The following is a 9696-nucleotide window of genomic DNA, read 5'->3' on the forward strand; positions in this document are numbered from 1 at the left end:
AGGGTCTACAATCTTTCTTGCTGGTTGCAGTCTTCAGCTGAAGTTTTCCATGCTGCCCAGGCATTCTGGCTTTTTCCCTGCTATGTTGATTCTCCAGCAATGAATATTATGTTATGTTTTGCTGTGTGCTTTTATCTGCCAGGGCAATTGTAGGATGTTTTTCTTCTAGCTATTCACCTGCCTTTGCAATGCTCATAGGAACCTATTGGAGACCTTTTTTTCTTTCTGTCACTTTCTGAATGAAGCTTGACCATGGCTTTGCCTTCCTTAGTAAATTTGGCTAAAATGGTAGGCTTAAAAAATGTGGTTTTGTTTTTTTTTTTTAAGGATATAAGGTAAATAAACCAATAAATCTGATTCATCTCATAGCCCTGCTGAGTTTTGAAGTACCTAGATAATGCAGGTTAGCTCTAGTGGACTATTTAATAGTATGAACCAGGATAATGAGTTACTGAAAGTCACTGAGCAAATATCGTTGAATATTAGGATCTTATATAGGGTTTCAAACTCTATGTGTCTGACAGGTCAAGAGAAATATTAAATACTTATAAAAACACAAAGACCATGCCATTCAGCACATTTCTAAGCTGGAAATAAAAAGGTTAAAATTTCTATGACCTTTACCTGGATAGAACTGAAATTTTTCTTGGTATATGTATGTAGCAGCTGTTCTGTAAAGGGAGACAAAATTCATTGTAATGGTTTAAATCATAGTTTATCTTCTATTTTAACAAAGCCCCACACCACTTCAGCCTGGTGGCACTGTGAGTGTGTGCTCATGTGTGTTTATTGCATCTGGATGTTCACTAGGAATTAACAGAACTGGTTATCAGGTAATCATCAGCTTATAATAAGATTTTTTTAATTTCTCTTCCCAAAAGAAAATCTGTGTGGGGAAAGTGTAATGATTGTTTTTTGTTTCTGTGTGTCACTGGTGTGGAATAAACTGTTTCCTTTGATGTTGAGATTGGCTTCAGGTATTAATGGCATGAAATAGTTTATGTGGGTGATATCACACATAGAGGTGCATATATCACTCTTAAATTACTTTTGTGTGAGAATATAAATAAAAAATAATAATGCCCCCCCTCATCCATTAATCCTTTTCTTCATCACCGTTGAACTGCAGAACTGGAAAATATGACCTGTATGAAAAGCTTGGCTGTAACGTATGGCTTGGAGAGGATGAGGAGGTCATGTAGGTAAACAGATCATTATTTTGCAAAATATTTGCTCTTTTTTATTAGTAATATATTTTATTCTTCTGGAATTCATGGATTCATTGCAAGTTTGTCCAGTTAAGGCCTGTTGGACTGACTCTCTTCCCAGACAACTGGTAGCAGAGCCTTCAACTGAACCTGTGTTGTTCCTTCCTTGTTGGCAGTTGGTCTGTCAGTGATCAAGCAGTGAGCTCTGCTTCTTAATGTGCAAAAATATAAATAATTTATACCTTGGAGCACAGAATACCATAAAAAGTGTGAGGCAAATTATTCAACTGTAAGGAGGAAAGTTGTTAGGTTGCAAAGAGAGACAGAAATCTATGCTAAACAAGGAGAAATGTCTGGTTTTGCTTTCTTACGTGCCAGCCTTGAGGTAAAAAGGATGCATCAGGGCAAACAGCTGCTTTGAGGCAGCTCAAAGGGAGCACTGAAAAGCTGCCTTTGTGTCTGAAAGGAATTATTTTCAGTAGTTTTGCCCTACAGTTGGATTTGTCTAAAGGCCTTTTTCGTCCCTCTAAATTGCTCTGCTGTATTCTGCCCCCATTGTGCATAAGTTAAAGTTCATAAAATGCATAACTGAGCTGCAAATGACGTCTTTCAGGAATTAATGTTTTTAAACACAGCTTTAAACACTGTTTGTTTTGTGTACTCCACCTGCTCTTGGCCATCAGTCAGAATCTGCCAAAGGGATCTGTTCTGCAGGAGCTGATCTGCAAATTGCCGCCAGAGACACGTGAACCTTGGCCTGACGTTTCTCTGCCCTGCAGTCCTTGGCCTTTGAGAGCAAAGCTGGATTACAGCCTCATTCAGCAAAAGGGAAAGCGACATGTAAATTAAAGTGGCAATAAAAAATCCAAATAAGACAGCGTCATCTATAAATGTTTTTCTGAAAGGAGACCAAGAAAGGTGACAAAGAATTTCTGTGTAATCATACCCCACGTTTCTTTCATCTGCCTATTCCTGAAAACTGATTTTCCTTGTACAAACAGCTCTGTGTGAGATACAGTCCATGGTTTGAAGCCTTAAGTGATACTTACAGATGGCCTCTGAAGAGGTGGCAATAGATGTTTGGTTTCTCTGGATGACCCTGCTGTATACTGAGGAAGAAGACAAAAGTCTTCCTTCTCAAATTGCAGGAAGGTACCAAGGAAGGTTTTAGGAAGGTCCCAAAGGGCCAAACCCTGCAGTAGAGACATGAAGACATTGAAATCAGAAGACAATGTAAACAGCCCTTATTCTCTCTTTTTTACTTTTATTTTTTTATTTTAGTGCAGTTCTCAGGCTGCACTCAGGCCCCAACTCCTACAGTTAAAAAATAAAGTAAGAGTAAACTTTTTAGCACAGAAGAGAGAGACTCCTCAAGAAGCACCTTATACAAGTTGCTGTAAGTTGCCTTTTTGCCATTCATAAACCTTCAGAGTGGCTGCTGAGTGTGTGCCACTGCAGTGGTGTGAGAGCTGCATTGGAGCAGTGTGAAATGGGCCACCCTGGGAGGGCAAGAGCCCGATGATGGAAGTTCCCATTGCTCAGAGGGTCCCTCTTCTCTAATAGGAAGTGGCATGAAACACTTCATCATCATTAAATGGTCAAAGATTTTAATCTGCTCATAAAATTGCATCCAGAGTAATTGAGTTTCTCAGTGTGAGCGTCTCTAATTGTCTTATTCACAGCGTTCCTCTGGCTCTGAAAAATGAGAGAAGTAGCATGTTTTATTAAAAGACAGAAGTTATAGTAATTTGACTCTAGAAGCCCAAAGCTTGCCCAGACTCATACTGTGTCTGTCATAGGGTCTTAAATTTATTCTTTCTGATGTTCGTTTAAATGTCCTGTGAACATTTGAAAAACATGCCTGTTTTAGACCTTGTCCAGGCTTAGTTTTACAAGAAATGTAGGAAAAACAATCAGAAGTTTTTTGTATTCTTTAAATAGATTCAGAACTGAATACTCCAGAATTTGTTGTTACTTGAAACAAGGCTTGATACCAGAGATGATTTCAAAATCCTGAACCAAGCACCCTGTGGAAATGGAGCTCCTGCGTTTCGTTGTGATTTCTCTTAAGGAACCATGGAGCTAAGCCAGAGGAATCATTGCCACACAATGTTGTGTGTGCAATAAAAGTCCATATATGTTAAAGAAATGTTAAGACATGGTGGGGGGGAATATATTTCTTGGCTGACTGTTAAACACAAGTTACCTTGGGCTTAGCCTTAAGTAACAAACCTCTGGAGCTGAGAGAGTGTCTGCGGGAGACACAGTTGTGTGGTGGCATAGCTGAGATCCTCCTCCCTGAGCCTCCACCCCTAGCTGCTGTTTGGGACACGAGACTGAGCTAAAAGCATCTTTCTCTGAGGCTGAATACTGCTGGTAGAGCCTGTTGCCATTAAGGCACCTGACAATCTATTCATGCCATGCAGAATTCACTAATGACAGGTTTTAACTATTTTAGTTCCCCCTAATGATGTTAAGCAAAACACAGTCCTGTGTTTTCTATTATCTTTTTTTTCCCCCTGATCCTACATATTGTGCTGTTTTCTCTTCTATTTATGTTATTGTTTTTTCTTCTTCACATTCACCTGCTTTAACTCAGTTTTCCTGGTAAGATTCCTCAAACAGGAATGATCATATAAAAAGTATAGTGTGAGCACTTACCTTTTATTCTTGGACAAATTGCTCACTGCAAGGGAGAGTGTATCCAGAATTGCTATACATAAAACAATGGCATTTTTATTGTGTTGTGATGAGAACAGTTCACCTTGCTGATGACCTCAGGAAGGCAGGCTGTTTCACACATGCAATTTTAGCTCATTGAGATTTCAAAGATCCCTTTTGAACATATATCACTGAAAGCCTTCTTTTAGCACATTGACTCTTTGTTCTTCTCTTCCATCATCGGGTTTAACATGCTGATGAAGGCCTGCAGAGAACGCAGCAATGCCAATAGATCAGGCTTGGAGAGAAGCAGACTTTGAAGGAATGTGAAATGAATAAAGAGAAAATTGGCTGAAATTCAGCAATACAGAGAAGAAGTGGAAAAGGACTAAAATTTTAGGATATCAACAGCAAGGCCACAATTAAATTTCCAAATACCAGACCCAAACAAATAGAAAGATCGGAGCCAGATTGCAGAATATGTGCTTTGTTCACGTAATCTTATTGATCCCAGGGTGAGTTCCTCTGTGGAATTGCTCAGCCATAGACATACAAATTAAATCTGTGTGGTGGTTTAGGAGGATCTTCTCCTGCAGAGACTGGTGCAGTGGGTGCCAGCAACACAAACAGAGCTTCACTCTGGCTCTTGCAGAGCCTATGGAAGATGATTCCCACAAGCAAGTCCTCGGCGGCCCAGGTGGGAATGGCAGCTCCAGGAGACAAGTGACTGCAGAACCCTCAGGATGGGGGCAAATATGACTAAACCTGTACAAAACAGAAACATGGAACTTGTAAGATCTTTTGGTGCTCCAAGTCATGCTTGGGGAACACCAGTTTGTCTAAAGTCTGTTCTGGAATTTATTCATTACAATGTAGCTTTGGCCTGTAATTTTTTCTAGCTTTGTTTTAAAAGTCTCAGTTGAGGGAAACAATGAGTGTTAAAACACTCATCTGTGACCTAATTTCTCAACTTTGGTTTTCCCCCTTCTGTCTGAGAGAGAGAGAAACAGGAATCAAATTCACTCACAATGCCAGAGAAATGTGCATGAATGTTTCCTCCATATAAATGGGCAAGAGGTCGTCTTGAAGTGTAAGGATAAAATGGATAAAAATTGAGGTTTTCTTTCATTTTTTACACTGGAGACTCTTTAGAGGCTTCAATTTTTTTTTCAGGATCTGTTAGAAAGAAAGAATTTCTAAGCTGTGTTCCCTCACCACCACTGGAACAAAATTCCTAATATCCTTAGAGATCAATCTTGTTTTTACATGCCCAACTTATCAATGATGGGAAAAGGGAAAGTAAGAAAAATATGTTGTTTATTTACAGTGTCTCTTTATATTGTTGAGACCCTGCTTATAGAGTCTTTGTTCTGTTACATCTTAAGCTTTTATCCTTGAAGGGACTGATGTATGCAAATGCCACTGGAAAAACAGGAGACACGAGCACTGAAGGCAACCAGGAGGTTTTTAAGAAGCAGGTGGAGATGAAAACAAGAAAATGACTGAAATGGAAATCTCAAAAGTAAGGCGTTTTCAAATCCATATATACTCAGTAAACAAAAGAGAAAGAAAATATATATTATTCTTTTCACATTTGCAAATTTTGTATCAACATTTAGCTGCTCAGTAAAATCTATTAGTTACTTTTTTCTGATGAAAAATGGATTAATCTTTGGAAGACAGCAGGGGAATGACTGGAGAGTAAGTATGGGACAGTACTGGAGAGAAGTGTGGACAGAGGAGTTCCTACAGAGTGTCAAGGCAGGGTTAGATGTAGCAACAGGCTGAGAGAGCACAAACACACACATTGGATTCAGGAAATGAGGAAAGAAATCAGTGAACCTTTTAAGTGACATTTAGAAAAGTTCACCATTTCAGCAGCGATTCCTGAGAATTGCAAAGCAGAAAATAAATCTATATCTAGAGAATGGACGTTGGTTTCTGGTTTAGATTTATTGCTTTCAAGCAATAAAAGAATTTAGCTTGGAAGACTAATCTAGCTGTGACCCTTCATGCAATTAGTCGGACTGAGTGACTGCAGAATTAGGTCCTTGCTCATAACATATTTCCTGTTCCCTGTTAAGGATCTCTCTTAAATACTCAAGAATCAGCTCATCCACTGAGTCCCACTTAAGCCAAGTGGAGTGAAACACAGGGCTGTGACTTGTTTTTCATCTCTCTAATGGCAAATTGGTCAAGGTGCTCATTGTGACCCAGAGGCCTTAGTCAGAAGCCAAGAAGCAAAGAGCTGCTTTGCAAAGAACACCTCTAGCAGTTTTGCAGAGCAAATACAGGAGTCAGGGCACACACTGTGTGTTTCAGGCAAGGGGGTGATGCCCTGCCAGTGATGCCCTGTGCCCAGAAAGGCTGTGAGAGATTCCAGGTGCTGCCAGGTCATGCTGATGGAGATGTTCAGGGAAGAGGCACAAGTTAAGCCTCAGCCCATTTTATGAGGAATCCCAAAACTGGTGGAGTTTTCAAAGGTGTGGATGTACACCAGCCAGAAATCATGAAGGTGCCACCGCTGGTTTCTAGCCTTGGTTGTTGGGGCACTCAAAAATTGGGTATTCATTGAAGGGTTTCCTCTAGTCCCAAAATTATAAAAGTGTTCCTAGATAGCTAATCCAGCACAGAGCCTTCTGCTACCACAGTTTCCTTATAAATATTAATAATTTGCCACCAAGTAGAATCGTCATGAAGCTAAGTAAGCTGCTGTGCTATACTCACACATTAATCTTACTGGAGGCTCAGGGGGAAAGTGGAAGCAAAATACTTCAGTGAGAGATTAGTCTAGGTTATTCTCAATGGAAGATTAATCCAGGAATAGTCTCTACATTTTTTATGCATTTGCCCAGCAGAAGAATTTATTAAATGGTTCCTAAAACTGCAAGAATTGGGAAGTTTTCCTGTGACAGTCGTGCCATGCTTTATGCCTTTTCTTTTCTACTATTTTTCTGCTTTACATGATAGCTTCACTGAAAAAGTGTTGACTGTAAAAGACTTAGAAGGTGCATATTTTTCAGTAGACTTAAGAAAATAAAGATGAAAGGAACTTAATATGTTTGGTTTTATTACTCTCATTTTAAGAAATTTATTTTCCAGCTGAATTATTACTTTGACCTGTTTAGAAAAATGTTAGGGAAGGGTTTTTTCTAGAAGTATATAAATTTTACTGGTTTTTAATAGAGCTACAAAATTCTACAGAATGTGACAGGGTTTTTTTTCAATGTGGAAATGGATTTTAGACCTGTAGAAAATTTGAGTTAAAGACCAATGGAGAGGCTTAAGGAAATTTCAGTAGAAAACTCAGGTTTTTCTTCCCATGCTAAAACTCTTTTGGAGACTCATTTATGTAACCATGTAAATATGACTTGTGCAAAACTTCATCCTTAAGATAGTTACTGGTTCCAACAGCTTTTTGTTTTCTTAGTGGCAGCTGTCAGAAAGATGTTCTGCTTTAAATGAGCAGTCCACATTGGATTATATTTAATTAATAGCAAATACCTAAAAAAAGAGCTGGTAAATATATTCTAGGTTAAAACAGGTATGCATAAACTAGTAAATTTGGAAAAAGCTGAGAAATTTCACTGCCTGGGGTGCTAACTACAGAGAATAGTTTGTTGAGTAACAGCAGTTTGATGATTTCCTTGTGTATTTATTTCAGATTATAATTGGTGGGGATAATTTTCCATTAAACATCTCCCTAAATCTCTCCATTCATGGAGTCATGGTGGAACTTGTCAACAAAATGACTCAACTGAAACTTATGCAGAGATTTAGAGATGGATATTTGAAGGGAGTTTAAAAAAATATTTTCCATAAATGCTAGAATACCTGTGTGCTAGTTTTTAAGCAAATATTGACATGTAGATCCTTTTATCCGTGATCTATCTCTTCTCTCATTGTTTTCTTTATTTCTTCACTGTGTCAGAAAGTTGTTTAGATGCTCCTGGTAGGAACTGTTTGAGCACATCCTGAAATGTTCATGGTTTCCCATGAATCCTGTGTTTTACACAGAAGTAAATAAAACACAGAGAGTACAAGAAGCTTCCCTTATGCAATTGGTAGCAAAAAGTCAAAAACTTATTTTCTGTGTGTTTCTCAGAGTATAATCCATGTTAAAATTCATCAGCATGAGTAGATTTTTGTCTCCTTCAACATTAAACTATGAATAAAGCGTGACAGCCCCAGCCCATACATTAACAAAAACACAGTTGTAAATATCAATTAACAGGGAGCAAGCACCATATCAGTGTTTTGCCTTTTAAATACCTGGGTTATCTCCTGACTACTGATGGCAGATGCCAATGTGATTTTTAACTCAGTTTCTCAAACAAATAAAAAACTTATTGAAAATGCTAGTATGTTCATTAAGTGGTACAGTGTCATTGAAATACTGCTCTGGAGATGTGTATAGTATAAACATTAACATTAACATAAAACCCTTGTCAAGGTATTTGCTTCCCATGAATGAGCACTGGTCAAACATTTTAGTTTTGAACTCATTGTTCCCTTTTGTACCATTTTATCGTGAATGTCATTGCAGCATTTTAAAGAAGTGAATGGAATAGAAAGTTGAATAACTGGGGATGTAGCTTGGAAACCATAATGTGCTATTAGTGAATTTTTCTGATACTTCATCAAGACAGGTAAATTTTATGGGAATAACATTCCATGACACTTCATCCTTGTTCTGGAAAGGACAGTTTGAAACCAGGAAAGCTTGTGATCAGTGTGTTGTAACCTTCAGACCTATCCTGTATGATAGCATTTGCCAGATCCCAGGGACTGAAAATGAAATTCTAGTTAGATGTAACTCTTTTGTCTTCCTACTTATATTAAGATTTGAGATCCCATGGGGTTGTTTCAGCATGTCAGGTTAAGCCCCTTTAATCTACTTATGATCAAACTTCATCCTCCAGAGCAGATAGTTAAGACTGAGTTTATCATGGATAGATCTTTTTTATTTTTTCCTAAAGGTGAAAACTTCATATCCCAGTTTAAGTAGTAAAGAATAAAGTCTGAGCACCCTACACTTGTTCTTTCTGAACTTCCTGAGGCTCTCACAGGTGAACTTCCTTGCAGCAGTTGCAGCCCAGATGATTACCTTTAATGACAGGAATATTTTAATTTTTCCTCTTGAAATGATGTCTTAGGGGACTTTTGGTAAGCATATGTTGTTTCCAGCTGTGATGGAGGAGCTGTCTGGCTGACAGGTGACTTCCCACTATTTATGTATCCCTGTACAGTCCTGCCTGGTGAAGGATTTATCTACAGAGTAATTTTTATCTGTGACATTGGAATTTTCTTGAATAGAAAGCATTATTTGGCAAAGAAATGGATTTTTTGGGTGGTGCATTACTTCTGCTGGTGAAACAGCAACCTCTTTGCCTAGTATCTCTTGGCAAAGGGCTTGACAATATGTGTATTGTTAACAGCTAGAGGTGATCACTTGGCAGACAGCAGCAACCTGAACTCATAAATATCACTCTTTTTTTTTTTTGTGATCCTAGAGTATTTGTGAATGACTTTTCTCTGATATACTTGACATTCAGCATATTTGTTGATTTATAACACACACTTCCAAGAAGAATCAATTCTAATCCACATTGTTTAGTTATGATGTGTGGTTTATACTGCAAGACACATTGTCCATTCTCTAAGTCAGTAAATACAGAGCTGATAAATATGCATTTTTGATACATTTCCACATGTACACCAACGTGCTTTTCTGCATATTACCACGCAAGCTAAACTCCCCAGCTCAAGGTTTATTCAGATTAAGCAAAAAGCAAGATTTGGACTTCAACAAATGTTTCAAGTTATA

The 9696-nt window shown here is 38.2% G+C and overlaps 1 long non-coding RNA gene across 3 annotated transcripts in view; it reads left to right on the top strand.

The window, feature by feature from the left end:
- Positions 1–5385, top strand: part of LOC125329017 — a 258870-nt gene extending 253485 nt beyond the window's left edge. For 2 of the 3 annotated variants that reach the window (XR_007205011.1, XR_007205012.1), the window contains exon 5: positions 5255–5385. This is a non-coding gene — a long non-coding RNA (uncharacterized LOC125329017). The remainder of the gene's footprint in view (positions 1–5254) is intronic. The other variant, XR_007205013.1, reaches the window with a different exon arrangement.
- Positions 5386–9696: the final 4311 nt, after the last annotated feature.

Source organism: Corvus hawaiiensis, chromosome 7 (genome assembly GCF_020740725.1).
Source record: "Corvus hawaiiensis isolate bCorHaw1 chromosome 7, bCorHaw1.pri.cur, whole genome shotgun sequence".
NCBI lineage: Eukaryota > Metazoa > Chordata > Aves > Passeriformes > Corvidae > Corvus > Corvus hawaiiensis.